The 26534-nt window shown below is 39.2% G+C and overlaps 1 pseudogene; it reads left to right on the top strand.

Annotated features, from left to right (window-relative positions):
• Positions 1 to 8110: 8110 nt before the first annotated feature.
• Positions 8111 to 26534, top strand: part of LOC127677654 (vomeronasal type-2 receptor 26-like) — a 40917-nt pseudogene continuing 22493 nt past the window's right edge.

Here is a 26534-nt window from a genome sequence, read left to right as displayed (position 1 = left end):
GTTTTGAAAATTGAATGTTTTGCTGGGTATAGTAGTCTATGCTGACATTTATGTTCTATTAGGGTCTGTATGACATCTGTCCAGTAGCTTCTGGCTTTCATAGTCTCTGGTGAGAAGACTGGTGTAATTCTAATCGGTCTGCCTTTAAATGTTACTTGACCTATTAATATTCTGCTTTTAATATTCTTTCTTTGTTTATTGCATGCATTTGTTGTTTTGATTATTATGTGACAGGAAGAATTTCTGCCCTGGTCCAGTCTGTTTGAAGTTTTGTAGGCTTCTTGTATGTTCATGGGCATCTCTTTCTTTTGGTTAGGAGAGTTTTCTTCTATAATTTGGTTGAAGATATTTACTGGGCCTTTAAGATGTAAATCCTTCCTCTCTTCTATACCTATAATCCTTAGGTTTGGTTTCTCATTATGTCCTGGATTTCCTTGATGTTTTACCTTACAAGCTTTTTGCATTTTGCATTTTCTTTGACTGTTGAGTCAATGTTTTCTATGGAATCTTTAGTACCAGAGGTTCTTTCTTCTATCTCTAGATTTCTGTTGTTGATGCTTGCATCTATGACTCTGGAATTCTTTCCAAGGATTTTTTTTTTTTTATCTCCAGAGATGTCTCACTTTGCAATTTCTTTCTTGTTTCTATTTCCATTTTTAGATCCTGGACAGTTTTGTTCAGTTCCTTCTCTTGTTTATTTTTTCCTGAAATTCTTTAAGGGATTTTTGTGTTTCCTCTTTAAGGGCCTTTACCTGATGTCCCATGTTCTCCTGTGTTTCTTTTAGGAAGTTTTGTGTTGCCTCTTTAAGGTGTCCTACCCATGTTCTCCCAAATTTCTTTAAGGGATTTTTGTGTTTTCCCATTAAGGGCTTCTACCTTTTGATTCATATTCTCCTGTAGTTCTTTAAGGGATTTTCATGTTTTCTCTTTAAGGGGTTCTACCTTTTGAACAATGTTCTCCTGATTTCATTAAGGGAGTTATTTATGTTCTCCTTGAAGTCCTCCATCAGCATCATGAGATGTGATTTTTAATCTAGCTCTTGCTTTTCTATTGTAATGGAGTATCCATGATTTGCTGTTGTGGGAGAACTGGATCCTGATGGTGCCATGTTGTTTTGGTTTCTATTGGTAATAATCTTGCTTTTGCCTTTGGCCATATAGTTATTTCTGGTTAGCTGTCTTACACTCTAACTTCTCTGTCCTGCAGGACCATGTTTCTGTACTCCTTGGATTCCCTTTCTCTCAAATGCCCTGCATACAGCTGGTTCTCCAGGAAGTATCAGGAGATGAGCTCTTCCCTGTAGCAGACTTGGCAAGGGTTGAATGCCCTGCAGGCTGTTAGTTCTCAAATGTCCTGCTGCTGCTGGTTCTTGAATGCTCTACTCCTGCTTGTTCTCTAGAAATTATCAGGAACTGGGCTCTTCCCCATGGCAGAAGTAGTATGGGTCTACCAAATCTGAAGGAACGGGGTGGTGGTGGGCGGTGGGGGAGAGCAGCTCTGGGCCTCTAGAAGTACAGGGTGGTTCTTAAGGAGTGCCCTGCTGCTGCCAGTTCTCTAGAAAGTATCAGGAAGTGGGCTCTTCCCTGTGGCAGAAGTGGTATCAGTCTACCACATCTGAAGGAATAGGGCAGTGGCAGGGGTGTTCTAAACTTAATAGCCTCATCAGGGACTCTTCCTTTTAGTAATATGAAGAGACCCTTCTTATCTGCTCTGAGTAGTTTGGTTTGAAGTCTGTCTTATCATATGTTACATTAGCCATGCCTGCTTAATTCATATTCCCATTTTGTTAAAAATAATTTTCTATCCTTTTACTCTAAGATGGTATCTATCTTTGGTTGTAAGACATATTTTTTGGTTCTATAAATGGGATAAATTCTGTTTTCTAAGCCATCCTGTTAGTCTCCATTTTTTTCAGTTGGACAATTGAGACCATTTAACTTTTAGTGATAGTAGTCAGTAGTAGTTTATGTTCCTGTCACTTTTGATTTTGTATTGTTTTCTTGGACCTTTTCTTAGTAACTCTCCTGATAGTGTTTATTTATCTTTGGAGGCCGATTGTGTATGCTAATCATTCTCTTCAGATTTAAGCTTTACTTCAGGAATCCTGTATAGAGATATTTAGGTAACATAAATTCTTGGGTATTTTTATCATGGAATGTTTGTATTTTTTCCTTCAAATATAAGGCACAGTTTTACTACGCAAAGTACTCATGTTGGCAGTTGTGATCTTTCAGAATTTCGAATTCATCTTCCAGACCCTTCTGCTTCAAGTGTTTCTACTTAATGTATATTCTATTGCTTTTCAGATGGACATGTCTTTATAAGTGACTTTACTTGTAACTGTTACAGCTTTTTAATGCCAATTATTTTATATTTCAAGTATTTTAGCTATAGTATGTCATGTGAAGGTTCTTTTCTGGTCCTGTCTGTAAGCCTCTTCTACTTAATTGAACATCTCCTTCTGTAGATTTGGGGAATTTTCTACTATTACATTATTGATAATTATTGATACGCTTTTGTTTTGGTATTGTTCTCCTTCTTTGCATCTAAAATATGCAGATTGGGTGTTTTAATTGTGTTACAAAGCTCTCCTCATTCTATATTAGTATAGAAATGGGAATGCAGTGGTGGGGTATTTAGTAGGGGGCACTGAGACTTGGGGAAATTGTCTAGTCCATGGCCAGGGGGAAAAAGGGAGCTCTCATTCCCAGTAGAAGGGATTGTTTTTACCTTTGCAGAGGCAGGCTTGGTGGCTATTTGTGGCTAGAAGTGCAGAGAGGCCTTCTAATGGAGATTAGGCTGCTGATCTGTAGGCAAAGGTCTTCATGTCTCTAACAGTAGATCTTGGTGAAAGACACAATTCCTGATTCTAATCAGTTTATTATCATGTGGAAAATGCATTTGTAAAACCATACCTGACTTCTCAGGTTGGGCCTGAGATTAAGTACTTGTTGCAGGGAGGAATATCTGGTAAGGGAAACTTTTGGCTAAGCTCTCTGAGCCTCTAGGTACCTCATTAGCATGGAGAACTCTATCTTGAGCCTACATGAACATAGGGCACTTTCTTCTATGTGAGAACCATGGTACATGTTACAAGCCAGGAGTCTGGCAAGACTTGGGAGTCACCTAAGTCTCAGGTGTGTGCCCACTGAGTCTCCCAATTTTGATCTGCTCTACCTAACCAAACTTCTGGCATGGTTTAATGTCCCACATGCTACCATAGTTTTAACCATTCTTTTATATATTTGCTTATATTCTTTTAAATCATTCTAATTATGAGTAATTACTCTAGAATATTTTTGTTGGTGATTCTTTAAATCAACATTCTATTTTTCAGTCAGGCATTTACAATGTTCAGAAAGTTCAGAGAGTTCAGTTAAGAGTGAGATCTTCTTTTCCTACCTGAGAATTGTATTTAAGAATCCAAACTCTATCCCTAGTTTCTCTCTGAAGTCAGCTACTGTCTAGTGTCATTTCTACCTTGATCCCTGGTTCATAATTTGTGGTATTTATTATGTGTATCCCCATGCCAGTGTATCTCCGCTGTTTCAGCTCTCATCTTCCCCATTGTCCACAGCTTCTGCTCTGATTTGTGAATCACCATAAATCTGTGTGCCTATACCTGGGTCAATTTCTCTTTTCTCCTTGGGTCCACAATTTGTGCTTTGAACTCCACAGCCCTATATGCACTTGTCTGAGTCAGCCTCAGTTTCCTCCCTGGCTCTGCACTCAACTGTGAATTGTAGACCTTCCCATACCTCTGAAGTACTCACACTGGGTCTACTCATTATCCTCTGGGTCCATTGCTTTCTCTATCAATGTACTCATCATACCTAGATGCCTTACTCTGGCTTAGTTTGCTTCTCCTCCCTAGTTTTGTAACTACTGCCATTTGTTACTGAATCCCCCAACTCTGACACCTCTTCCCTTTACCTTAGGTCAGCACCCTTTCCTTACTTGAGACCATGGCTTCTGCCTCATACTATGGAGGTGCCCTCACCTATCCTGCATCAGCACCGAATTCTCTTTGAGTTGTGGAACACACTCACCTGAGTCTTTGCCTGAGATGGCCTCTGGTCAATTCCCAGTCACTATACCTTTTCCAAAATTATGTTCATTGTATCTTATAGATTCTGCTACATTCCATGTTCTTTCCATCTAATTATCTTTATTGTATTCCATTTCATGTTCTGTCCTCGTTTAATTATTTATTTCAGCTTACTATTTTTGTCCTTATTAATTTCTTTGAGCACACTTATAATCGTTCCTTAGAATTCCTGGTCTAAACTTTTGTCTAAGTCATTCTCACCTTATTGGTGCTTTTGCATTGGTATTTTTGCATCTGGATAGGGCCTTTTTGGCTATCTTTCAACATCTAGTGGAAGTTTGCAATGTTTTTCAATGAGAGTTATAGAGCTGAAGAAAAAAGGAAAGCCCTAGCATTAGGAAGAAAAATCAAACTATCTTTATTTGCAGATGGCTTTATCTCATATAAAAAAGACCCTAAGTTTCCACAAAAACTAGCAAACAAACAAAGAAAGAAAGAAATAAAGTCTTTAAGATCTGATAACCCATTAAGGTCTTAAGTCAGCATCCGTATCTGTACGTTGTCAGCTATAAGCATATTTGAGAGAGAAGTAAGGAAAAGAAATTTACTTACAATTGTTTCAAAATAAACATGCCAAAATTTTTGTTATAAAGGCACTAGAGGCAATAAAAAACTCTAGATTTTGTGTTTAATCAATTTATTATATATTCTACATCAATTTCCCATCTCTTGTCTCCTCCAAGTTTATTCCAACCACTACCTCACTCCACTCCTCCTTCATTTTTATTAGAAAGTGGCAGGCCCTCCATAGTTATTAACAAGTCATGTCCTATGATGTACTGTAAGAATAGATACCTACTTTTTTTTTACTAAGGCTACACAAGACAATTCAGTAGGGGGAAAGGGTCCTATTTGTAGGGAACAGAGTCTGAGACATCTCCTGCTCCCAATGTTAGGAGTCCATGGATGATGAAACTACACAAATGGAGCATATGCAGAGAGCCTAGGTCAGTTCCATGCAGGTTGCGTAGTTAATTGTTCAGTCTCTGTGAGCCTATGCTAGTTTATTCTGTGAGTTTTTTATTATGGTATTTTTCTTCCCTCTTACTTGCCACCTTTCCTTCCCATCTTCTTCAGGATTCACCAAGCTCCTTTTAGGCATTGGATGTGGATCTCTGCATGTGTTTCCATTAGTTGCAAGGAAAAACTTCTCCCATAACAACTGAGATGTACATCTATCTATCTATCTATCTATCTATCTATCTATCTATCTATCTATCTATCTATCTATCTATCTATCTATCCATCCATCCATCCATCCATCCATCCATCCATCCATCCATCTATCTATCTATCTATCTATCTATCTATCTATCTATCTATCTATCTATCTATCTATCTATCTATGTATCTATGCATATAAATATATAGTAAGTTATCATTAGGAATAATTTTATTGTCTTTGAGTTTCTTTTTTATTGGATTTGTTGTTGGAGTTTTTGCCATTTATATTTGTTTTTATTTATTTGTTCTCTGGGCTATTTAGTCTCTAGAGCCAGTCTCTCTAGGAAGTGTCAGGAATGGGCTCCCTCTCATGGCATAAGTCTTAACCTGGACAAGTCATTGGTTGACCCCTCCCATAGTTTCTCTGCTACCCTTATCCCAACCCATCTTTTAGGCAGGATAAATTGTTGTTTAAAATACATGTGACTGTGTTGGTGTTCCAATACCTCCTTTGGAAGGCTTGCCTGGTTACAGGAGATGTCCAGTTTAGGCTTCATATCTCCCTTGCTAGGAGACTTAGCCAGGGTCACCCTCATTGATTCCTGGGATTTTCCATTGCTCTTGATTTCTTGCTTGTTTCAGAAATACCCCTCCCATCATTTTTACTTTCTGTTTTACTCTCTCTCTCTGCCCTCCTAACATATGGTCTTTCCCCCCCTTAAACAGAAAATTTTTAAATCCATTTAATATATCCAGTAAAATACTAATAGGTGAAAATTAATAAGACTTTTCAAAACCCAAAAATGGATATAAAAACCATAAAAACTCATGCAGTGAAAGAATCCTTGAAATGGAAAATATTGTAATCAAACAGGAATTACAGATGCAATGATCACCAATAGAATTCAACAAACAAAAGAGAGAATCTGAAGTATAGAAGATATGATAAAAAAAATCGGTACATTGGTCAAAGAAAATGTTGAACATAAAATGTTTCTCACACAAAACTTCCAGGAAATCTGGGACAGAATGAAAAGACAAAACCTAAGAATAATAGGAAGAGAACATGGAGAGATTCACAGATAAAATGTTCAGAAAATATTTACAATAAAATCATGGAAGAAAATTCAGCTTACCTAAAGAAAGAGTTGTCTAAAAAGGTAAAAGAAGCTTACAGAACACCAAATAGTTTGAGCCAGAAATTAAAATCTCTTTATCACTTAATAATGAAAATATTAAATATACAGAAGAAACAATATTAAAAGCTACAAAGAAAAATTATCATGTAACTTATAAATTCCAACCTATTAGAATTATACTTTTCATCTTTACAGAGACTCTAAAAGACAGAATGGCCTGGAAAAATGTCATTAAGACTCTAAGAGACCACAAATGGTATTTAAGGATCCTATACCCAGCATAACTTTCAATCACCATAGATGGAGAAAAGAAAATATTTCATGAGAAATCTCAAACTAAACATCCTTCCACAAATCCATCCTTACACAGGATACAAGACCCAAAACTGTAATCCAAGGACATTAAGTACATGCACGGAAATGCAGGAAATAAAACATTGCATGCTAGCAAAGCCAAAAAAATCATGAAAGTGCACACAGACACACACACACAGAGAAGCACACACATCACAGACAGAAACACACACCCCATACACAAACCTACACACTATCACCACATATATCAAAACAAGAATTAACAATTGGTTACCAAATGCACACACTATGTGGATGCCATTAAGTTCATGCTGACAGGATCCTGATATAGCTGTTTCCTGATAGTCTCTGCCAGAGCCTGGCATGTACAGAGGTGGATACTCACAGCCATCCATTGAACTGATCATGGGGTCCCTAATGGAGGAGTTAGAGAAAGGACTGAAGGAGCTGAAGGGGTTTGCAACCCCTTAGGAAGAACAATAAAAACCAAGCAGACTCCCCAGAGCTCTCAGGGACAAAACCATCCAGCAAAGAATACATGTGGAGGGACTCATTGCTTCAGCTGCATATGTAGCAGATGATGACATTGTCTGGCATCAATGGGGGAAAAGACCCTTGGTCCAATGAATGCTTGGTTGCCCAGTGTAGGAGAATGACAGGTCAGTGAGGTGGGAGTAGGTGGGTGGGTGGGGTAGCACACTCATAGAAGTATGGGGTGAGGGAATAGGATAGGAGAGATCTGGAGATGAATGCAGGAAAGGTGATAACATTTGAAATGTAAATACATAAAATATCCAATAAAAAATAGGAGTTGATTATTTGACCCAATATAGTGACCAGAAATAATATTTTCTAATGTAACACTATTTTTTTCCTTACAGAAATACTCTAAAATGATATTGATGTTAAATAATTCAGTCTAGTTCTTGCCTAACAAACACTGAGCCCTTTGATGCCTCCTTCAGATGACTCTTCATGATTTAATTTTGTTTCCACTGGTTAGTCTCAGCTCAGTGAGTGTATACACCCCACAGGTGTTTTAGTGGACTTCACACTTTTTCTTAATTGTGTATTTTCCTACTGAGGATCAGTATTTCCAGGTGCCAAGTGAGAGATTTCTGAGCCCTTGGAGACTCACAGTGACTCTGTGAAGGGGACATAATCTAGGGCTAAAAAGGTATAAAGCAGATTGGACTCCAGGGAACTGAGCGAGTGTTTGGATACTGGTGGGCCTGAACCAGGACAAAACAATGCTTCATAACCTTGATCCCCATGGATCAACCAGACATCTTTTACCAGTTTGTTCATGTGCTCCCAGGGATGAATAGTCCAAGATTCTCAACTGAACAGATATCTGGATTTTATCAATTATTTATCAATGTTATGGAATTACTCATTGCTTTCTCTCTCCTGATTGTCCTCATTGAATTCCAGGAACAAATTTCTTGTTTCTCCTTAAGTATACCTGCTTCTCCTGGCTACTATCAAGATGGGCATTTTGTTATTGGAGAACTCTTTTCCCTCAGAGTGACTGCTAGAGACAATAGAATTAAATTTGGCTTTAATGAAACAATGGCTATACCGGAAGCTGTTATTATGTAAGTGTTTGACATCTCTCTTTAAAAAAAATAGAGTTTCAGGATTTCATACATATAAACAAGACATATTGATCTGACTGTACTCTGCTGTTTCCCTTGCAATGTCTCCTGCCTTCAACTTTATGGGTTCTCTCTGTCTGTCTGTCTGCCTTTCTCTCAGTCTCTCTCCAATTTTAACATATTGAGTTCATTTAGGCATGCCAGTATTGCAGGAGTATAGGGCATTATCTAGAGTCTAGGCGAGCTACTAGACAAACCTCCTAATGAAACTGACATAAAAGGAAATATGATCTTTCAAATTTTCCTCCCAGGAATCTCACCAAAAATTATCAGCACATGTTGGCAATGGTTTTTGCTATAGAAAAAATCAACAAGGACCCAAATATTCTATTCAATATGTCCCTGGGATTCTATCTCTTCAATGTTGACTTTTTGGAAACAAAGGCCATGGAAAGTTCTATGGATTTGCTCTCAGGAGAGAGCCCCCCAATTCCTAACTACAGCTGCAGGCCTGAGAAGACTGATAAGCTGGTTGCAGTGATAGGAGGCATTTCAACAGGAATATCAGCTCAGATCTCCTGATTTCTAAGTCTCTACAATGTCCCACAGGTACACAAAGCATCCTGCTTTCCAGTCTTGAACTTCCTTTGCAGCCCAAGATAGCATTAGAGAGATCCTCATGCCTTTGCTTGCCCACGGCTGGGATTTTAATCATACTCCATCATGCTTGACTAGATTTTTATTTTATAAGATTTTATGAGTTATTTTTTTATTATTTGTCATTTTATTTATTTACATTTCAAATGTTTTCTCCTTTCTCAGTCTAACCTCCCCAAACCCTCCATCCTATCCCCTTCCCCGTTGACTCTAAGAGGGTAATTCTGCAACCACCCACCCACTCTAGCCTCACTCCTCTAGCATCCTCCTTTTTTTTGTTCGATATAATTTATTTACATTTCAAATGATTTCCCCTTTTCTAGCCCACCCACTCCCCGAAAGTCCCATAAGCCCCCTTCTCTTCCCCTGTCCTCCCATCCACCCCTTCCCACTTCCCCGTTCTGGTTTTGCTGAATACGGTTTCACTGAGTCTTTCCAGAACCAGGGGCCACTCCTCCTTTCTTCTTGTACCTCATTTGATGTGTGGATTATGTTTTGGGTATTCCAGTTTTCTAGGTTAATATCCACTTATTAGTGAGTGCATACCATGATTCACCTTTTGAGTCTGGGTTACCTCACTTAGTATGATGTTCTCTAGCTCCATCCATTTGCCTAAGAATTTCATGAATTCATTGTTTCTAATGGCTGAATAGTACTCCATTGTGTAGATATACCACATTTTTTGCATCCACTGTTCTGTTGAGGGATACCTGGGTTCTTTCCAGCATCTGTCAATTATAAATAGGGCTGCTATGAACATAGTAGAACATGTATCCTTATTACATGGTGGGGAGTCTTCTGGGTAAATGCCCAGGACTGGTATAGCAGGATCTTCTGGAAGTGAGGTGCCCAGTTTTTGGAAGAACCGCCAGACTGATTTCCAGAGTGGTTGTACCAATTTGCAACCCCACCAGCAGTGGAGGAGTGTTCCTCTTTCTCCACACCCTCTCCAACACCTGCTGTCTCCTGAAATTTTAATCTTAGCCATTCTGACTGGTGTAAGATGAAATCTTAGGGTTGTTTTGATTTGCATTTCCCTAATGACTAATGAAGTTGAGCATTTTTTAAGATGCTTCTCCGCCATCCGAATTTCTTCAGGTGAGAATTCTTTGTTTAACTCTGTACCCCATTTTTTAATAGGGTTGTTTGGTTTTCTGGAGTCTAACTTCTTGAGTTCTTTATATATATTGGATATTAGCCCTCTATCTGATGTAGGATTGGTGAAGATCTTTTCCCAATTTGTTGGTTGCCGATTTGTCCTCTTGATGGTGTCCTTTGCCTTACAGAAACTTTGTAATTTTATGAGGTCCCATTTGTCAATTCTTGCTCTTAGAGCATACGCTATTGGTGTTCTGTTCAGAAACTTTCTCCCTGTACCGATGTCCTCAAGGGTCTTCCCCAGTTTCTTTTCTATTAGCTTCAGAGTGTCTGGCTTTATGTGGAGGTCCTTGATCCATTTGGATTTGAGCTTAGTACAAGGAGACAAGGATGGATCAATTCGCATTCTTCTGCATGCTGACCTCCAGTTGAACCAGCACCATTTGTTGAAAAGGCTATCTTTTTTCCATTGGATGTTTTCAGCCTCTTTGTTGAGGATCAAGTGGACATAGGTGTGTGGGTTCATTTCTGGATCTTCAATCCTGTTCCATTGATCCTCCTGTCTGTCACTGTACCAATACCATGCAGTTTTTAACACTATTGCTCTGTAGTATTGCTTGAGGTCAGGGATACTGATTCCCCCAGATTTCCTTTTGTTGCTGAGAATAGTTTTAGCTATCCTGGGTTTTTTGTTGTTCCAGATGAATTTGATAATTGCTCTTTCTAACTCTGTGAAGAATTGAGTTGGGATTTTGATGGGTATTGCATTGAATCTGTATAGTGCTTTAGGCAGAATGGCCATTTTAACTATATTGATTCTACCGATCCATGAGCATGGGAGGTTTTCCCATTTTTTGAGGTCTTCTTCCATTTCCTTCTTCAGAGTCTTGAAGTTCTTGTCATACAGATCTTTCACATGTTTGGTAAGAGTCACCCCAAGATACTTTATACTGTTTGAGGCTATTGTGAAGGGGGTCATTTCCCTAATTTCTTTCTCAGCCTGCTTATCATTTGAGTATAGGAAGGCCACTGATTTGCTTGAGTTGATTTTATAACCTGCCACTTTGCTGAAGTTGTTTATCAGCTGTAGGAGCTCTCTAGTTGAGTTCTTTGGGTCACTTAGGTAGACGACCATGTCGTCTGCAAATAATGATAGTTTGACTTCTTCCTTTCCAATTTGTATCCCTTTGACCTCCTTATGTTGTCGAATTGCCCGTGCTAGTACCTCAAGTACAATATTGAAAAGATAAGGAGAAAGGGGGCAGCCTTGTCTGGTCCCTGGTTTCAGTGGGATTGCTTCAAGTTTCTCTCCATTTAGTTTGATGCTGGCTACCGGTGTGCTGTATATTGCTTTTACTATGTTTAGGTATGGGCCTTGAATTCCTGTTCTCTCCAAGACTTTAAGCATGAAGGGATGCTGAATTTTGTCAAATGCTTTTTCAGCATCCAAGGAAATGATCATGTGGTTTTGTTCTTTGAGTTTGTTTATGTAGTGGAGTGTATTGATGGATTTCCGTATATTGAACCAACCCTGCATTCCCGGGATAAAGCCTACTTGATCATGGTGGATGATCGTTTTGATGTGTTCTTGGATTCGGTTGGCAAGAATTTTATTGAGTATTTTTGCATCGATGTTCATAAGGGAAATTGGTCTGAAGTTCTCTTTCTTTGTTGGATCTTTTTGTGGCTTTGGTATCAGCGTAATTGTGGCTTCGTAGAAGGAATTGGGTAGTGTTCCTTCTGTTTCTATTTTGTGGAATAGTTTGAAGAGTATTGGTGTTAACTCTTCTTTGAAGGTCTGGTAGAATTCTGCACTGAAGCCATCTGGTCCTGTGCTTTTTTTGGTTGGAAGACTTTCTATGACTCCTTCTATTTCTTTAGGCATTATGGGACTGTTTAGATGGTCTAGTTGGTCCTGATTTAATTTTGGTATTTGGTATCTGTCAAGGAAATTGTCCATTTCCTCCAGATTCTCCAGTTGTGTTGAGTACAGGCTCTTGTAGTAGGATCTGATGATTTTTTGGATTTCCTCAGTTTCCGTTGTTATATCTCCCTTTTCATTTCTAAATTTGTTAATTTGGATACTTTCTCTGTGCCCTTTGGTCAGTCTGGCTAAGGGTTTATCTATCTTGTTGATTTTCTCAAAGAACCAGCTCCTGGTTTTGTTGATTTTTTGTATGGTTCTCTTTGTTTCTACTTGATTGATTTCGGCCCTGAGTTTGATGATTTCCTGCCTTCTACTCCTCCTGGGCGAAATAGCTTCTTTTTGTTCTAGGGCTTTCAGGTGTGTCATTAAGCTGGTAATGTATGCTCTCTCCATTTTCTTTTTGGAGGCACTCAGGGCTATGAGTTTTCCTCTTAGCACTGCTTTCATTGTGTCCCATAGATTTGGGTATGTTGTGTTTTCATTTTCATTGTGTTCTAAAAAGTCTTTAATTTCTTTCTTTATTTCTTCCTTGACCAAGGTATCATTGAGTAGAGTGTTGTTCAGTTTCCACGTGTATGTGGGTTTTCTGTTGTTTCTGTTGCTATTGAAGACCACTTTTACTCCATAGTGATCAGATAGGAGGCATGGGATTAGTTCGATCTTCTTATATTTGTTGAGGTCTGTCTTGTGACCAATTATATGGTCGATTTTGGAGAAGGTACCATGAGGTGCTGAGAAAAAGGTATATTCTTTTGTTTTAGGATAGAATGTTCTATATATATCTGTTAAATCTAATTGGTCCAAAGCTTCAATTAGTTTCATTGTGTCCCTGTTTAGTTTCTGTTTTCCTGATCGGTCCATTGAGGAAAGTGCAGTGTTGAAGTCACCCACAATTATTGTGTTAGGTACAATGTGTGTTTTTAGTTTTAATAAAGTTTCTTTTACGAAAGAGAGTGCCCTTGCATTTGGGGCATAGATGTTCAGGATTGACAGTTCTTCTTTTTGTATTTTTCCTTTGACCAGCAAGAAGTGTCCCTCAGGGTCTCTTTTGATGACTTTGGGTTGAAAGTCAATTTTATCTGATATTAAAATGGCTACTCCAGCTTGTTTCCTGAGACCATTTGCTTGTAAAATTGTCTTCCAGCCTTTTACTCTAAGGTAGTGTTTGTCTTTGACCCTGAGGTGTGTTTCCTGTAAGCAGAAAAATGTAGGGTTCTGTTTACGTATCCATTCAGTTAGTCTGTGTCTTTTTATTGGGGCATTAAGTCCATTAATGTTAAGAGATATTAAGGAATAGTGATTGTTACTTCCTATCATTTTTGACGTTATTTTTTAAATTTGATTGCTTAACTTCTTTTGGGTTTGATGAAAGGTTACTATCTTGCTTTTTCCAGGGTGAAGTTTCCCTCCTTGTATTGGTGTTGTCCTCCTATTATCCTTTTTAGGGCTGGGTTTGTGGATAGATATTGGGTAAACTTGGTTTTGTCGTGAAATATCTTAGTTTCTCCATCTATGGTGATTGAGAGTTTTGCTGGATATAGTAGTTTTGGTTGGCATTTGTGTTCTCTTAGAGTCTGCATGAGATCTGCCCAGGACCTTCTAGCCTTCATAGTCTCAGGTGAAAAGTCTGCTGTGATTCTGATAGGTCTTCCTTTATATGTTACTTGGCCTTTTTCTCTTACTGCCTTTAATATTCTTTCTTTGTTTAGAACATTTGGTGTTTTGATTATTATGTGACGGGAAGTATTTTCTTTGACCCTGAGGTGTGTTTCCTGTAAGCAGCAAAATGTAGGGTCCTGTTTACGTATCCAGTCAGTTAGTCTGTGTCTTTTTATTGGGGCATTAAGTCCATTAATGTTCTGGTCCAGTCTGTTTGGAGTTCTGTAGGCTTCTTGTATATTCATGGGCATCTCTCTCTTTAGGTTAGGGAAGTTTTCTTCCATAATTTTATTGAAGATATTTGCTGGCCCTTTAAGTTGTAAATCTTCACTCTCATCTATGCCTATAATCCTTAGGTTTGATCTTCTCATTGTGTCCTGGATTTCCTGGATATTTTGGGTTACAAGCTTTTTGCATTTTGCATTTTCTTTAACTGTTGAGTCCATGGTTTCTATTGAATCTTCAGCATCTGAGATTCTTTCTTCTATCTCTTGTATTCTGTTGTTGATATTTGCATCTCTGTCCCCTGATTTCTTCCCAAGGCTTTCTATCTCCAAAGTTGTCTCCCTTTGAGTTTTCTTAGTTGTTTCTACTTCTGATTTTAGATCCTGGATGGTTTTGCTTAGCTCCTTCACTTGCATGTTTGTGTTTTCCTGTAATTCTTTAAGAGATTTTTGTGTTTCCTCTTTCATGAGCTCAGCCTGTTGACCAAAGTTCTCCTGTATTTCTTTAAGAGATTTTTGTGTTTCGTCTTTCATGACCTCAGCCTGTTGACCAAAGTTCTCCTGTATTTCTTTAAGTGTTTTTTGCATTTCCTCCTTGTTGGCTTTTGTATTCTCCTGGATTTCTTTCAATGATTTTTGTGTTTCCCTTGCAAGGGCTTCTAACTTTTGATCCGTTTTCTCCTGAATTTCTTTAAGTATGTCCTTCATGTGTTCCTGTACCAGCATCATGACCAGTGATTTTAAATCCAAATCTTGTTTTACTGGTGTGATGGGGTATCCAGGACATGTTGGTGGAGGAGAATTGGGTTCAGATGTTGCCATATTGCCTTGATTTCTGTTAGTGACGTTCCTGCGTTTGCCTTTTGCCATCTAGTTCTCACTGGTGTTAGTTTGTCTTGTCAGTGCTGGACTCACCAGTGCAAGCTGTCCCTTCTCAGTTGGCCTCTGGTGCACAGCTTACCTCCTGAACTGCTTGTAGACAGGGTGCTGCTGCCCAGGCTGTTCAGATCCCAAAGCAGGCACCCGAAGGCTCCCGCTGGGGCCCGCTGGATTCACTGGAGCACACTGACTTCTCCCAGCTGGCCGCCCAGAAACCCAGCTAGCCACTTGCAGGACTTGTAGATGTGGTGCTGCCGCCCAGGCTGATCTGGGCAGCAGAACTCCCAACCGGGTTGGTGCACACAAGGCTAGCCTAGCTGCTCAGGCCCTGAGTCTAGGCAAAAGCCTGGCAGGCCAATGTCGGTGCAAAGTTCCCCTCAGCTGTGGGTGTTAATTGGGTGTGTCAGGTGGCTAGGATGGTGGCGTGCGCGAGTTCCCTGAGAGTGCTGGGAGAGTCTGCTGGGCTAACAACCTCCTGGCTGGGTCAGCACACAGATGGCCCAACGAGCAGCCCAGGGCCTGGGGCAGTCCAGGGCCTGACCGTCTGAGACCCCTGCTATGTCCGCCTCGGGCTATGCCTGTTAGCTGGTTTGGTTTTGCCTGCTAGGTCTCTCTGGCTTCCTGTAGGCAAAATGGCGGTGGTGCGCAAACTGGCCCGGATAAACAACCTCCTGGCCGGGTCGGCACACAGATGGCCCACCGAGCAGCCCAGGGCCTGGGGGCAGTCCAGGGCCTGACCGTCTGAGACCCCTGCTTTGTCCGCCTTGGGCTATGCCTGTTAGCTGGTTTGGTTTTGTCTGCTAGTCTCTCTGGCTTCCCGTAGGCAAAATGGCAGCGGTGCGCGCAGGCCCGGGCAAACAAGCTCCTGGCTGGGCCGGCACAGATGGCCCACCGAGCAGCCCAGGACCTGGGGGCAGTCCAGGGCCTGACCGTCTGAGACCCCTGCTATGTCCGCCTCGGGCTATGCCTGTTAGCCGGTTTGGTTTTGCCTGCTAGGTCTCCCTGGCTTCCCTTAGGCAAAATGGTGGTGGTGCGCGCGCCGGCCCGGGAGGAAAAAAAACCTCCTGGCCGGGTTTGCACCCCGGTGGACCCCCGATCAGCCCAGGGCCTGGGTGCAGGCCAACGCCCATCGGGCTTAGACCCCCACGATGTTGGTCTCGGGTTATATTTGCGTACCTCAGTCTGATTTCTCTGGCGACCGAGAACCAATATGGAGCCCTCATAACTGACTGGCGGGAGGCAGAGTTCTGATGTGGCTTCTGTGTGGTGAAAGGCACCGTAAATCCGCCGCTGCTTGCAGCCTGGCTGGCCAGCGATGGCCAGTGGTCATGGGCGCCGGGTCTGCCTGGACCCTGTCTGCTTGGTTCTACTGCTGATGGCCCTTCCTCTGGACCAGCTGCTGCTGCTGCTGCTGCTGCCGGCGCCCCATCTCCTCTAGCATCCTCCTTTACAATGAGCCTCCACAGGACCAAGTGCCTCCCCTCCCTTTGGTGCCAGATAAGTCATTCCTCTGATACATATGTAGTAGGAGCCGTGGAACCACCCATGTATATTTCTGTGTCCATGGGATCTCTGAGGAGTCCAGTTAGTTGATACTGTTCTTCATAAGGTGTTGCCATCCCTTTCAGCTACTTCAGTCCTTCCCCTAACTCTTCCACTGGGGTCACCAGGTTCAATCCAATGGTTGGCAGTGAGATTCTGCCTCTGTCTTCTCTAGGTGCTGGCAGAGCCTCTCAGAGGACAGCTGTACTAGCTTGAGGGTAGTTCAGTGATGCCATCCCACTACTTGGGGCCATGTCTCTTTGGCTAATTCTAATTCAAAGTAATTCTGTACTTTTGGGCTAATATCTACTTATCACTGAGTATATACCTTTTGCGTATGTCCTCTTGGATCTGGGTTACCTCAACCAGGGTGATATTTTGTAGTTCTATTCATCTTCATGTAAAATTCATGCTATCCTCCTTTTTAATAGTTGAAATGCAAAATTTCTCTTTCACCTATGGATAGCTGGCTTCCTGTGGCTACTGAAACTTACACACATAGCCTAACACAAGTTCAATATACTCACAATGTCCTGAGACATTTTTATCATTTCTTTTAGTAATCCGCTCATACTTCTTAAGCATGAACTGTGGAGCTGGCAGTGCTGTATTGTAGATCATATTCTATTCATGTTTCTCTGGTTTTATCATGTTGGCATTTTTGTTAGCGTTTTTCTGTGTAGAATAAGTACACCATCTGTAGTGTATGTAAATGAATCCCTAGTATATATAAATCATTCCAACTTTACCTGTGACAGATAATCCCTTCTTTCAATTTCTTGTCTTCTCCAGCCTAAGTGCTGTATGTCTGTTCTCAACTAGTTCTGGGTGTTAGGTCCTCTGTATGCTGAGTCTTACATCTGTCTTTCTTGATTAATTTTCACATTTTCAGAGCACGTTCTTGAGTTGAAGAAAATTCACAAAGGTTGTTCTGTGGTGGGTTATCATTTGACTTACTTGGATAGTAATTTTCAGCGGGTTTATTTAGCTATCTGTTTTTACGTTCAGTTTTTTTCTCCACATTTTAAAATTTCTCCACCTAATGCCTGTTTGCTAAGTTCTATTTAGATTCAGAATTGATTCTCTTTTTGCATGTACCTGCTTATGTGGGCATTGTTTATGATTTTTTGTTAATATTGGTTACTCTATGCAACATACGTAACTCATGCCATTTTTCTTATTCTCTTTGATTTCTAATACTGAGGAATCATGACCTGATGGAGGTACCATAGTTGTTTGTTCTCTCTCTCTCTGAGTCTCCCTCTCCCCCTTTCTGTCTCTGTCTCAGTGTCTGCCCCTGTCTCTCTTTTTCAGTTTGTTTGTCTGTGTTTTTGTGTATGTGTGCATGAGTGTTTGCTTGCGTTTGACCATGTGTGTGTATGTGTGTGCATGTGTGTGTGTGTGTGTGTGTGTGCATACTCTTGTAGGTGTGCATGAGTGTATGTGTGTTTGTGTGGTATGTGTCTCATATATGATGTATGTCAGGACTGTGTAGGTAGGCATATCAGGACAACTGATATTCTTTCTTCCTCACTTTCTCCACCATTGTTTGAAATCAGAGTTCTGAATCAGAAGCTTAAGATTTTGAGTTGATTGCCCAGAAAGCTCTAGGGATTTACCTGTCTCCACCCTGCTATGTTAAGGTACAAGGGACACAGCCATGTCTGACTTATGGGGATTCTGAAGATTCTACTGCAGGCCCTTCTGCTTATAAAGGAAGCACTTCAAACCCAGTGAGCCGAGCCACCTTTCAGTGATTTGATTATATTTATACATGTGTATATATATATATACACATATATATACATATATATACACATATATATACATATATATATATACATATATATACATATATACATATATAATATCCTACAATATAATGGATTTGTCATAACATCTTCATGCATGTATAGCATTATACATTGTTCTTCAGTCTCCTCAGCCCTGGCTTTGGCCTACTGGACTCTACAGTTAAAATTTGATGTTGAGTTTACCTTCTAGACACCAAAACAGTGAACTAAATATTCCCTCCATAAACCACCTGAGCCAAACCTCTTCTTACCTAACTATTCAGTTTCTTGCCGTTGTGACCTCCATTTTGACCCCTTCCTCTGAGGCAACCTCATCCAGGCCTGTTCACTTTCCTGCAGACTCTGTGAGGTGCTGTCACTCCACATTCCCTTTTATGATGCTCCATAGATTCCGTTTTGTTTGTTTGTTTGTTTGTTTCATTTTGTTTTTGTTTCGGATTTGTGACATCAAGTAAACAGGCCTTTAGTGTTACTGCTTTTCCACTTCTATTATCAGGAAGATGAAAGTTTTGAAGTGACAGATTTGCAAATGGTTGTGTTTGACTGGTATTACCTGAGTGGAGATCAGGAGATAGATACTCTATGGCCTTTTTTCATATGTTCTATAAAAGGACAAAGGAAAAGGTACATTTTTTTGTATGCAGTGAAGAGTAAATGACATAGATAACTAATTGGTATTACTTATTAAAGTTATTTAACTGTTCAATTTCTCCTAGAGTGCATAAGCAGAAGAGGTAAAACAAATCATTTTTAAATAAATCTAGTTGTCATGACTTATATAGTAACTTTCTTTCAGTTCAGATCAGCTATGCTCCTTTTGACCAGAGTCTTGGGACAAGAGACCAGCTCCAGCCTCCTTACCAGTTTCCTGTGCACACTGCAGCTCTGTACCAGGGAATTATTCAACTGCTGCTCTACTTCACTTGGGTCTGGGTTGGTCTGATAGTTCCAGATGAAATGAGGGGAGAACTCTCCTTTAAGGAAATCACAGAGGAGATGCTCAAATATGGAATTTGTGTTGCATTTGCAGAAAAGGATCCAGTATTTCCTTCTTTTGGTCAAGTATGCTGGTACCAATTAATAGTACGTCTCATAATGACACGTGTTGTAATTGCATTTGGAGACACTCATGATTTTCTGACACTTGTCTCTCTCATAATTTCCGGTGCTATTTTTGGTAATATCTGGATCACAACTTCTGATTGGTATACTGCAATATTACCCTTTAAACAAAATGGAATTTATACACCCTTTGATGGAGCATTATCATTTTCGGTTCACAAGGATGAAATTCTGGGATTCAAGGATTTTCAAAAAAGCGTTCAACCTAGAAAATACCCTTATGATATCTTTATCCAGGATGTTTGGTCGATTTTATTTGAATGTCCACAAGTCTATGAGCATGTAGTCAAGAAACTAAGTTAATGTGAGCAAAATGGCAGCCTGAGCACACGATCTCTGAATGTTTGGGATATGAATACCTCACCTTTGAGCTACAAAGTCCATGAAGCTGTGTATGCCATTACCCAGGCACTTCATGACGAGCTGTCACTCAGAGTGAATGGAGACTCATTTGATAAACGTGGACTCCAGTCCCCTCTCCCATGGAAGGTAACATATGTTTATGCCTTCCTAGAGTATTGGGCCCTGGCCTTTAATTTCTGCATTTTGATTCATGATCTGAAATAGTGTTATAAAAACATTTCTTATGCTAGCATGCTTCTTTATACTACTATCTCCTTCTCAACATATTCATGTTTATTCAGGAGCATACAGGAGCATACTTAGAAAAAAACATGTCATAGTGTTAAAGTTGACCTAACATTTCTATCAGAAAAATATATGTGCCTGTTGTTGAGAAAACGATATTCCTAGTTTAAGGAAATTTAAACAATAATATTTAAGTCATTTAATTTTCACATTTTTTATTACTCCTTTTAATGTTCTGTGAAATAATGATAATAAACAACTGTGGAAATTTGTACAAGTATAACTGTGGCATATTTTTATAAGGATTTTAGGTATGTTTGTTGCCAAAAGTTTGGTTTTGGTAAACAGACCCTTGAAGAAGACAGCTTTTATGAGACTAGACTTTATCATCCACGACTGTTCTCCAGCCTACTTCTTTGACTTGTTGCTGTTTATGTAGTCTATTGGTACTTGGTTCTACCTTAGGTCTCTGTACCACACAATCTCACATTCCTGGCAATCTAGGCTGTGTCTTTCATGGGTTGCCTCTCATGTCCTGAGCCTCAAATTAAACCAGTCATTCATTGGTTGATAAGTCCTACACATTCTGAGCCACCATTGCCCCAGTCCATGTTGTAGTCAGGACAGATTGTTGAGTCCAAGGTTTGATGAATGGGTTGGTGTCCGACATGTACCACTGGAAGCCTTGTCTGCTTACAGAAGTTGGCCAGTTCAGGTTCAATATTCTCCATTACTAAGTTCTCACTAAGGTGACCTTCATTGGTTTCAGGAAGTTCCGTTTCACTAGGTTTGACATCTACTCTAAATGCCCTAGTATTCCATCTCTCTCTGTGTGTCTCCCTGACCATACCCTCTGCCTGTGTGCCAGCCTTCACATTTTTTTTCCTTTCTGTTCCTATCTTCACACACCCTCTCTTCTACCCAACAAATCTTTTGCATTCCCAGGGATATTCATTTGACCAGTCTACCCCAACCCCAAGAACTCACCTTGTTACTTATACTCTCCAGAGTAGTATTACATTAAGTAAATATACCACATTCTCTTTATCCATTCTTCCACTGAGAAACATCTACTTTGTTTCTAGTTTCCTGATATTTTAAACAGAGACACTATGAACTAATTGAGCAAGTGTCCTTGTGGTAAGATGTAGTGTCCTTTGGCTATATTCTCAAAAGTGGTATAGATGGGTCATAAGGTAGATAGAGTCCCAATTTTCTGAGGATCCATCATAATTATTTCTGTAGTCGCTGTACATATTTGCACTCCCTTCATTGATGTAATTATGTTCCCCTTGCTCCATTTCCTTGCCAGTATAAGCTGTAACTTTTAACACTGATTTTAGGCATGTTGACATGTGTCCAAGAGAAGCTCAAAGTAGTTTTGATTTGCATTTCCCTAATGGATAAGGATATTGAATATTATTTTTATATGATTCTCACCCCTTTGAGATTTCTCTATTGAGAATTCTCTGTTTAACTCCATACCTAATTGTAAAAATTAGATTTGTGGTTTGTTGATGCCTTGTGTCTTCAGTTCTTTATATATTTTGTGTATTATTTCTCTGTTAGATTTAGAGTTGATAAAAAAATCCTTTTCCATTCTGTTGACTGTCATTTTGTCCTATTGATGTCCTTTGCCTCTCAGAAACTTTTTGCTGTCATGAGGTTCTATCTGTGTTCTGTTTAGAAAGTTTCTCCTGTGCAGATGTGTAGAATTAAATATATTTTGGCAGCACATACCACACTATCTTCCCTAAAGGTATGGGTTCTCAAATGAAAAACACACACTCAGTCTTTATAATTTCATATGCTTTAAACAACTCAATGGTTGGGCCACTTGCTAACCTCTATTTGACTAATCCACCTCCCTCTGATAATCCAGAGTTATCATGTTCACTACTTTTTCTTCTATCAAAGGTTGGTTTCCATCAGCTATGTGCTTGTAAATTTTCTCATTTAAAGAGTTGTTTTTTGGGAACAAAATTACCATTCATATTACAAGACTTTACAAATATTTTCAATGCTAATCCCTATTAATCTTCCATAAAGTTCAGTGTTCCATCCAGTGTGTTTTAATGTAATGATCATCATTTCACCTTGATTTTTGAACAGAGCTAATATGTATCTAGGAGTATTCTAACATGAAGATAGCCAATTAGATCAGCTCCATTTTTGAATATGCTCTCTTTTTTCTATTGTGTGTTTATGGATCCTTTATAAAAAATAAGGTGTCCATACACGTGTGGATTTATTTCTGGGTTTACAATTCGATTCCATTGCTCACCATGTCTATTTTTATGAGAATACTTTGTGGTTTTCTTTACTATAGCACTGTGGTAGTCTTTAAAATTAGGGATGGTGTTACCTCTGGAAGTTCTTTTACTGTTTAGTATGTTTTTCTCCTGATCCATGAGGGTGGGAGTTCTTTCCTTCTTCTGATATGTTCCTCATTTTCCTTCCAAGACTTAAACTTTTTCATAAGAGTCTTTTGCTTCCTAGATTTGGCTACCCCAAAGTACTTTATATTTTGTGGTTATTGTGAAGAGTGTTGTGTCCCTGATGATACATTTCTCAGTCTGTCATTTGTATATAGGAAGGCTTCTAATTATTTCTTTGAGTTAATCTTGTAACCAGGCACACTGCTGAAAGTGATTTTAGCCTTACAAGTTCCCTGTAGAATTTTGGGGTTTGCTTATGTATACTATCACATTATCTGTAATAATGATGTCTTGAATTTTTATTTTCTTGTCTGTATCCTTTGATCTTCTTTGGCTAACTTAGTGTGTAAGGTCCAATTTATTAATAACATCTCCTAGTTTCAGTATTTATTTAACTTTTATCAGGTTGACTCATGCATTGGTGATAGTGGGTTGGGTATTATAGTCTCCCACTATCAATATGTGAGATCGATGGGTGATTTGAGGTTTCCTGGTGTTCCTTTAACAGACTTGGATTTAGATGTTTGTAGTATAGTTGTTGAGAATTGGGATGTTATATTGGTGGATTTGTCCTTTGAAGAGTACAAATGTTCTTTCCCATCTCTTTTGAGTAATTTTCTTTTGAAGTCTATTTTATCAGATGTTAGAATACCTATTGTACATTGACTTTTAGGTCTATTTGTTTAGAAATCCTTTCCCCAGCCCTTTAATCTGATGTAACTACTATGTTGATTTTAAGATGTGTTTCATATTTGCTTTGAAAGGTTGGATCTTCTTTTCATATCTGTTCTGTTAGCCTGTATCTTTTAATTGAGGAATTAAGTCCATTGATATTGAGAGATATCAATGATGCTTCTTGTTTTTATCGGGTGCCAGAAGTGGTTGTATATGTGACTATGAGTGTATGTGTGTTTGTTTTTCTGCATACTTCCCTCTTTTGGTGTTTCTGCTGTGAGGTTATGTATTCCCTATGTTTTCATTGGTATATTTTACCGTCTAGGGTTGGAGTTTTCATTTTAGCACCATCTGTAGCAATGAATTTGTGGACAGATATTGTTTAAAGTTGTGTTTATCACAGAATATCTTGTTTTCTCCAGCAATGGTGATTGAAAGTTATACTGGGTATAGTGATCTGGGCATCTGTGGTATCTTCGAGTCTACAATGTAATTGCCTATGCATTTCTAGTTTTAGTGTCTGCACTGAGATGTTTGTGGAATTTGAATATGTCTACCTGTACAAGTTATTTGGCCTTTTCTCCTTGAAGCATTTATTATTCTATTTTCTATATGTTCAGTGTTCTGATTATTGTATAGAAAAGTGAGTTTATTTTCTGATCCAATCTATTTTATGTTCTATATAGTTCTTCTACATTTATAGGCATTTTTTCTTTTTCCTTTTTTTTTAGGAATTAGGTAATTTTTCTTTTTTGAGTGTGTTAAATATGGGTCTTTGAGCTAGGATCTTCTCCTTGTTCTATTCCTGTTATCTTGATTTTTATTTCTGTTAAATTTGTTCTTTCTCAGTGCCCCATATTTCCTTATGTTTTGTGTCAGGGACACTTACTCTCCCTGTGGATTTCATTTCTAGCACACAGTCAAGTCTTGACAGCTTTTTGTTTGTCTGGTTGAGTGTAGTATTTTACTCTAATTTGTTTCTTTTTTCTTTTTTCTTTTTTTCTTTTTTTGTAGGATTTTTTATTATATATTTTTATTTTCCATATTCTTTATTTACATTCCAAATGATTTCTCCTTTCCCAGTTCCCCCCTCCCCATATGTCCCATAAACCTTCTTCTCTCCACCCATTGTCCAATCACCTCTCTCCTTTTTCTCTGTCTTCATACTCCCCTCCAATGCTAGATCAAGCCTTTCCAGTAACAGTGCCCTCTCCATACTTCTTCATGGGAGTCATTTGATAAGCTAATTGTGCCTTGGGTATTCAAAGCTTCTGGACTAATTAATATCCACTTATCAGATATTGCATTCCATGTGTATTCTTTTGTGATTGGGTTACCTCACTTAGGATGATGTTTTCCAGTTTCAACCATTTGCCTAAAAATTTCATGAATTCATTGTTTTTAATTGCTGAGTAGTATTCCATTGTATAAATATACCATATTTTCTGTATCCATTCCTCCATTGATTGATATCTGGGTTCTTTCTAGCTTCTGGCTATTATAAATAAGGCTGCTATGAACATAATGGAACATGTTCCTTTATTGCATGCCAGGGAATCCTTTTGTTATATGCCTAGGAGAGGTATAGCAGGGTCCTCCGGAAGTGTTATGTCCAGTTTTCTGAAAAAACGCCAGACTGATTTCCAAACTGGCTGTACCATCTTACAACTCCACCAGCAGTACAGGAGTGTTCCTCTTTCTCCACATCCTTGCCAAAACTTGCTGTCTCCTGAGTTTTTAACCTTAGCCATTCTGACTGGTGTGAGGTGAAATCTCAGGGTTGTTTTGATTTGCATTTCCCTAATGACTAATGATGTTGAACATTTCTTAAGGTGCTTCTCAGCCATCCGAATTTCGTCAGGTGAAAATTCTTTGTTTAGATATGTACCCCATTTTTTAATAGGGTTATTTGGTTCCCTGGGGTCTAACTTCTTGAGTTCTTTGTATATATTGGATATTAGCCTTCTATCAGATATAGGGTGGGTGAAGATTTTTTCGAATTTATTGGTTGTCTTTTTGTTCTTTTGACAGTGTCCTTTACCTTACAGAAACTTTGTAATTTTATGAGGTCCCATTTGTCAATTTTTGATCTTAGAGCATATGCTTTTGGTATTCTGTTCAGGAAAATTTCCCCTGTGCTCATGTCCTCAAGGGTTTTCCCCAGTTTCTTTTATATTAGTTTCAGTGTGTCTGGTTTTATGTGGCGGTCCCTGATCCACTTGGAGTTGAGTTTAGTACAAGGAGATAAGAATGGATCAATTTGCATTCTTCTGCATGCTGACTTCCTGTTGAACCAGCATCATTTGTTGAAAAGGCTATCTTTTTTCCACTGGATGTTTTCTGCCCCCTTTTCGAATAACAAGTGACCGTAGGTGTATGGATTCATTTCTGGGTCTTCAATTCTATTCCATTGGTCTACTTGCCTGTCACTGTGAATATCATGCAGTTTTTAATAGTATTGCTTGAGATCTGGGATACTGATTCCCCCAGAAGTTCTTTTACTGTTGAGAATAGTTTTAGCTATCTTGGGTTTTTTGTTATTCCAGGTGAATTTAAGAATTCCTTTTTCTAACTCTGTGAAGAACTGAATTGGGATTTTGATGGGGATTGCATTGAATCTGTAAATTGCTTTTGGCAAGGTGGCCATTTTAACTATTTGTTTTTGTTTTTTATTCGATATATTCTTTATTTACATTTTAAATGATTTTCCATTTTCTGGCTCCCCATTCCCCAAAAGTCCCATAAGCCCTCTTCCCTCCTCCTGTTACCCCCTCTACCCTTCCCACTTCCCTGTACTCGTATTCCCCTATAATGCTGCACTGAGTCTTTCCACAACCAAGGGACACTCCTCCATTCTTCTTGGACATCATTTAATATGTGGATTATGTCTTGGGTATTCAAAGTTTCTAGGTTAACATCCACTTATCAGTGAGTGCATACCAGGATTGATGTTTTGAGACTGGGTTACCTCACTTAGTATGATCTTCTCCAGGTCCATCCATTTGTCTAAGAATTTCATGAATTCATTGTTTCTAAATGCTGAATAGTACTCCATTGTGTAAATATACCACAGTTTTTGTATCCATTCCTCCATTGAGGGACACCTGGTTTCTTTCCAGCTTCTGGCTACTACAAATAGGGCTGCTATGAACATAGTGGAGCATGTGTCCTTATTGCATGCTGGGGAATCCTCTGGGTATATACCCAGGAGTGGTATAACAGTGTCCTCCGGAAGTGTCATGCCCTGATTTCTGAGGAACCACCAGACTGATTTCCAAAGTGGTTGTACCATCTTGCAATCCCACCAGCATTGGAGGAGTGTTCCTCTTTCTCCATATCCTTGCCAACACGTGTTGTCTCCTGAGTTTTTGACCTTAGCCATTCTGACTGGTGTGAGGTGAAATCTCAGGGTTGTTTTCATTTTCATTTCCCTAATAATTAATGATGCTGAACATTTCTTAAGGTACTTCTCAGCCATCTGATGTTCTTCATGTGAAAATTCTTTGTTGAGCTCTGTTCCCCACTTTTTAATAGAGTTATTTGGTTCTCTGGGTTCTATCTTCTTGAGTTCTTTGTATCTATTAGA

Source organism: Apodemus sylvaticus, chromosome 2 (genome assembly GCF_947179515.1).
Source record: "Apodemus sylvaticus chromosome 2, mApoSyl1.1, whole genome shotgun sequence".
NCBI classification, from domain to species: Eukaryota; Metazoa; Chordata; class Mammalia; order Rodentia; family Muridae; genus Apodemus; species Apodemus sylvaticus.
Note: the sequence above shows the minus strand (reverse complement) of the source record. Positions and strands in the feature narration are given on the sequence as shown.